A 5,918-nucleotide genomic window follows, 5' to 3' on the forward strand; every position below is an offset into this window, starting at 1 on the left:
ATCCAAAATTTGGGAAATGGGTTGGAAAGATAAACATTTAAATATAGTAAGGAATGAGCTGTATAAAACTGCAGGTAGGAAATGAAGAAAAACTATTAGGATGCAACAAAACAGAACAAAAATGTAGCCTTTCTAGACTACAATGATATTGGTGTCAATAAAAAGTATATGATCAATAACTAACTCAGTTATGAGCACCTGAGATCCTTAAAAATCAAAACACTTATTTTACATCAGTGGTAGTCAACCTGGTCCCTACCGCCCACTAGTGGGTGTTCCAGCTTTCATGGTGGGTGGTAGCGGAGCAACCAAGGTATAAATAAAAAGATAGATTTAACTATAGTAAGTTGTTTCATAAAGATTTATTCTGCCAAACTTAGCAAAAATCCGACATAAAGTACTTGGAAAGTAATTATTATTATATGCTTTAACTTGCTGTAATTCTGCTTTATACATTTTGTAAAGTAAAGTTACTTCCCTACTTTATAAATCACCGTTACTGTGGAACCGGTGGGCAGTTAGAAAATTTTACTACTAATAGAGATACAAAAGTAGGCGGTAGGTATAAAAAGGTTGACTACCCATTTTAAATGAACAGAAACACAGTTAAGACTTAAGTTAGGTTATTTAAATACAATTTAAATGTAGAAAACTATTCATGGAGCATTTAAATAGCAAGTACTTCACAGGATTTGAGTTGGTTGACTTCAAAAGAAACAGTTCATTCTCCCACATAAGACGAGCTAACTATAAAAAACTATGTAAGTGAAATAAGCCAATCAGAGAAAGACAAGTATCATATGATTTCACTTATATGTGGAATCTAATGAACAAAACAAATTAAAATTGAGTTATAGATACGGAGAACAGACTGACAGCTGTCAAAGGGCATAGAGGCTGGGGAACCAGGTAAGAAAGGTGAAGGAATTAAGCAAAGAAAAATATTTATAGACACAGACAACAGTGTGAGGATTGCAAGAGAGACAAGAGGAGCAGGAAAGGGAGGAGTGTAGAGGGAGGATAATGGTGATGGAGGGAGACTTGACTTGGGTGGTGAACACACAATTCAATATATAGATGATGTACTGTCAAGTTGTACATCTGAAATTTGTATAATTTATTAACCAATGTTACCCCAATAAATTAAAAAAAAATTAACTATATAGTATGAAAGGATATTTCAAGGCATTGATGAAAGAACAAAATTTCTTGTGCTGAATAAATATTCCATTATGTTTTCCTAAACTAAGCTGTTCTGTTATTCAGCAAAATAATTTAAAATTACACTCTGGCAAAGTCATAAATACAAGAAAATTAATTTTAATTTTTGTTTTTTTATTTTTTATTTTTTTGTATTTTTCTGAAGCTGGAAACAGGGAGAGACAGTCAGACAGACTCCCCATGCCAGGGGCGACGCTCTGCCCACCAGGGGGCGATGCTCTGCCCCTCGGGGCGTCGCTCTGCTGCGACCAGAGCCACTCTAGCGCCTGGGGCAGAGGCCAAGGAGCCATCCCCAGCGCCCGGGCCATCTTTGCTCCAATGGAGCCTTGGCTGCGGGAGGGGAAGAGAGAGACAGAGAGGAAGGAGGGGGGGGTGGAGAAGCCAACGAGCGCGCTTCTCCTATGTGCCCTGGCCGGGAATTGAACCCGGGTCCCCCGCACGCCAGGCCAACGCTCTACCGCTGAGCCAACCGGCCAGGGCCTAATTTTAATTTTTAATTACATATGTATGAATCTGAAATTCTAGACTAATAATACTTTGTGACATTTTTACAGGATGTAATTAGTTTAAATATACATTAAAAATTTACAAAAAATATAACTGCCATATCTTATAACTTTATATTTTTAAAAAGCACACTCAACTTCCTCCCTTTTGGCTCCATAAGATGCACTGTGGCAGTTGGCAAGAACAAGTGCTTAATGAAAGGTGGCAAAGAGGGAGACGTAAGAAAATGGTTAATCCATATTCTTTTAAAAATTAGTATGACATGAAAGTATGTTCAGTTTAAGAAATATTGGAAAAACACTAGTCATGAGAACTTAAGAAACCAAAATCACAGCTTCTAGTCAAGATGGTGGCATAGGTAAATACAGTACCAACATCCTCCCACAACCACATCAAGATTACAACTAAACCCCAGAACAACCATCCATCAGAACCACCTGAAATCTAGCTGAATGGAAGTCCTACAACAAGGGATTTGAAGAAGCCACATCAAAAGTAGTAGCAGGGGCAGAGCATGGAACAGGCTGGTATCACACCCATGTGTGGTAGATAAAAATTGGGATTTCTCAGCTGTGCATATCCCCCACCCCCCAAGAAGCGAGGGGTCCCAGCCCCACACCAGGCCCCCAGCCTAGGGTTCTGTGCTGGGAAGAGAAGTCCCCATAATTTCTGGCTATAAAAACCAGTGGAGTCATAGGCAGCTCCTTTTGAAGGGCCAATACATTGACTTACTCTGAATCATTCTTCCTGAGAACAGCAAAAAGGAACCAGCATTCAAATAAAAGCACAGTGTAAGGAGCCGACAGGACAACTTCAAGCATACCAACATTCACATCATGAGAGTGCCAGAAGGAGAAGAAAGCAAGAAACTGAAAACCCCTTTGAAGAAATAATGTCAGAAAACTTCCCTAACCTGATGAAGGAAATTGACTTATAAGCCCAAGAAACTCAGAGTCCCAAACAAGATGGACCCAAAGAAACCCACACCAAGACACATCATAAATAAAATGCAAAAGGTTAAACACAGAGAGAATTCTTTTTTTTAAGTGAGAGAAGAGAGATAGACTCAGTCCCACATGCACCCCAACTGACATCCACCTGGTAACCTGTCTGGGGCCAATGCTCTAATCAACCAACCTATCCTAAGCACCTGATGCTCAAACCAATTTGAGCCACTGGCTGCAAGAGGGGAAGAGAGAAAGGGGAGAGAGGAGGGAAAAGAAGCAGATGGCCCCTTCTCATGTGTGCCCTGACTGGGGATCGAACCCAGGATGTTCGCATGCCAGGCCAACACTATCCACTGAGCCAGCTGGCCAGGGCCTAAAGAGAGAATCTTAAAAGCAGCAAGAGAATAATAGTTACCTACAAGGGAGCTCCCATTAAGACTCTCCTCTTGATTTCTCAACAGAAACTTTGCAGGCCAGAGGGATTGGCAAGAAATATTCAAGAGATGAAAAACAAAGCCTTATAACCAAGATTACCTAACAAAACTATCACTTAGAATTGAAGGACATATAAAGAGCTTCCCAGACAATGAAAAACTAAAAAAGTTTATCACCACCAAATCAGTATTACATAAAATGTTAAAGGGTTTTCTTTAAAAAAAAAAAAGACAAAAAATATGAACAACATTCCTATCAACAAATAAATCTAAAAATACAAATAAAGAACAGAAAGACTCAGATCTAGAGGGCATTTTGATGGTTGCCAGATGGGAAGGGGTTTTGGCGGGGATGAGTGAATAAGGTGGAGGGATTAAGAACTACAAACTGGTTGTTACAGCAGAGTCATGGTAGAGCATAGCAAATAACATCAATAATATTCTAGTAACTGTTTGGTGTCAGGTGGGTACTAGATTTATTGGGATGATCATTAGTAAGTTACATAACGTCTAATCACTGGAATGTACACCTGAAACTAAGAAAATATTGTATACTAACTGTAATTGAAAAATAAAAAATTAGAAAAAAACACCTGACCAGTGGGTGGCACAGTAGATAAAGAGTGTTGATCTGTGATGCTGAGGTCCCAAGTTTGAAACCCCGAGGCTGCAGGGTTAAGTGTGGGCTCATCCGGTTTTAGCACAGGTGCACCAGCTTGAGCGCAGGATCATCAACATGACCCCATGGTCGCTGGCTTAAGCACAGTGTCACTGGCTCCGCTGGAGCTCCCCTCCCCACACTCAAGACACTTCTGTGAGATGCAATCAATGAACAACTAAAGTGACTCAACTACAAGTTGATGCTTCCATCTCTCTCCCTTCCCATCTCTCTTTCTGGCTTAAAAAAACAACAAACCCAAAACAAAGTCACATCTGATGGTCTCAGAACTGCATATTGACAGGCTGATCTACAGAATAATAAAACTGCATTTAGAAAATCTAAGCTAATTACTGAGGACATTCAGAACAAAAACTGCCTGACTAAACCCACAGCATGGATCTTACCCATGACAAAATGTGCTCCATGGTCATAAAATGGCAAATCAGGATCAAAGCTTATGTTGATGTCAAGACTATTGATGGTTACTTGCTTTGTCACCTCTGTTTAAAAAATTCAGACTTACTATGGATAAGTAAAAAAATTCTATTTGTGGGGGGGGGGGAAAAAGCACTTTCATGTGAGGCAGATAGATGTAGCAGCTATGCCCAACATTATCAATGATGAAACTAAAAATAATGTGAGTTAAATCTTAAGTAAGTCGTTGTAGTATTCATGTTAGAATCTAGGTCTTTCAAAACCTAGATCTGTGGTCTTGTTTTTATTTAACTCACTTTCTAGATAATTTTTATATAAATGTAAATCTAATATTTTTCTTTAACTCACAAGAAAATAGGCACATTGGTTTGCAGTACTTAATATACACAATGATATGAAGAAAAAGAGACTTTTTTACATCATTTTCAATTCTGCAAAAAGAGTTGTTTATCTTAATAAATGTCAATCAAGCTTAATGTATTTTTATTTGTCCAGTAAAAGGAAGTTTACAATCTATTAAAAATGAAATTTTAACTGCATTCAACTTGTTCTTTTTTCCATTAAAGAAAGCACAAAATAAAGGACAGCTATATACTCAAGTAAATGTATAACTATGCAACACTGAGTCTAAATCAAGTATATAAAAAAATGTTAAAACATAAAAATTTACAGCCCTCTTATCTTTTCCTTTCTAAACTGACAAAATGAAATCAGAAAAAATGTGTAAATAAAACCTGTTTTCTTATTGTAACTTGTGATTTATTTTATTTAACTGAAAATGTTTGGTTTTAGTTAGTTATTTCTGTGAAGTAGTACTCCTTAAATAAGTTCCTAAAAATAACAATATTAAAACCTTGAACATTACATTTTTTAAAAAGTATACTAAAACCATCATAATAAAAATGATTACAAAATTTCTTCTAGTCCTAAATGCTTTTAGAATTTTAATAGAAAATTTCAGACACAGTTTTGTCATATATTATATATCACAACTTAGCATATTTAGTTGAAAAATAAACACCCTAAGAAAAGTGAAATTGTTATTCATTCTGCACTATACTCTCCTACCTATACAACTTGGTATCAGTCACAAATTCTATTGTAAAGACTCACCTTTTCTAACCTAAATAGCCCTGACTCAACACTTCACCTCTACACTTGACTTACAGCATTCAATTCAGATGTTTCGAGACCAAATAATATGTTCTATCAAAAATTTGTTTCGCCTGACCAGGCGGTGGTGCAGTGGATAGAGCATTGGACCTGGATGCGGAAGGACCCAGGTTCGAGACCCTGAGGTTGCCAGCTTCAGCGTGGGCTCATCTGGCTTGAGCAAAAAGCTCACCCTTAGACCCAAGGTCGCTGGTTCAAGCAAGGGGTTACTCAGTCTGCTGTGGCTCCCCGCTCAAGGCACATATGAGAAAGCAATCAATGAACAACTAAGGTGTCACAACGAAAAACTGATGATTGATGCTTCTCATTTCTCTTTGTTCTGTCTGTCTGTCCCTATCTATCCCTCTCTCTGACTCTGTCCCTGTTTAAAAAAAAAATTGTTTCAAGAACATTTCTATAAATTATAACAAAACAAAGCAGAACTTCTAATTGTAGAAAAATGAAAAATAATATACAAAAATTTTTCTAACATCTGGGTATTAGAAAAACAGACTTAAGATAAGTAAATTTCACTATGTCATTACTTTTTTTCTGCACAGG

At 37.5% G+C, this 5,918-nt stretch overlaps 2 protein-coding genes across 2 annotated transcripts in view; both read right to left on the reverse strand.

The window, feature by feature from the left end:
- REL (REL proto-oncogene, NF-kB subunit) overlaps nt 1-5,918 on the reverse strand; it is a 428,703-nt gene that overhangs the window by 258,538 nt on the left and 164,247 nt on the right. The window lies entirely within an intron of this gene.
- Nucleotides 1-5,918, reverse strand: part of SANBR (SANT and BTB domain regulator of CSR) — a 108,792-nt gene that overhangs the window by 75,564 nt on the left and 27,310 nt on the right. The gene's annotated exons all lie outside the window — the stretch shown is intronic.

Source organism: Saccopteryx leptura, chromosome 3 (assembly GCF_036850995.1).
Source record: "Saccopteryx leptura isolate mSacLep1 chromosome 3, mSacLep1_pri_phased_curated, whole genome shotgun sequence".
Lineage (NCBI taxonomy): Eukaryota > Metazoa > Chordata > Mammalia > Chiroptera > Emballonuridae > Saccopteryx > Saccopteryx leptura.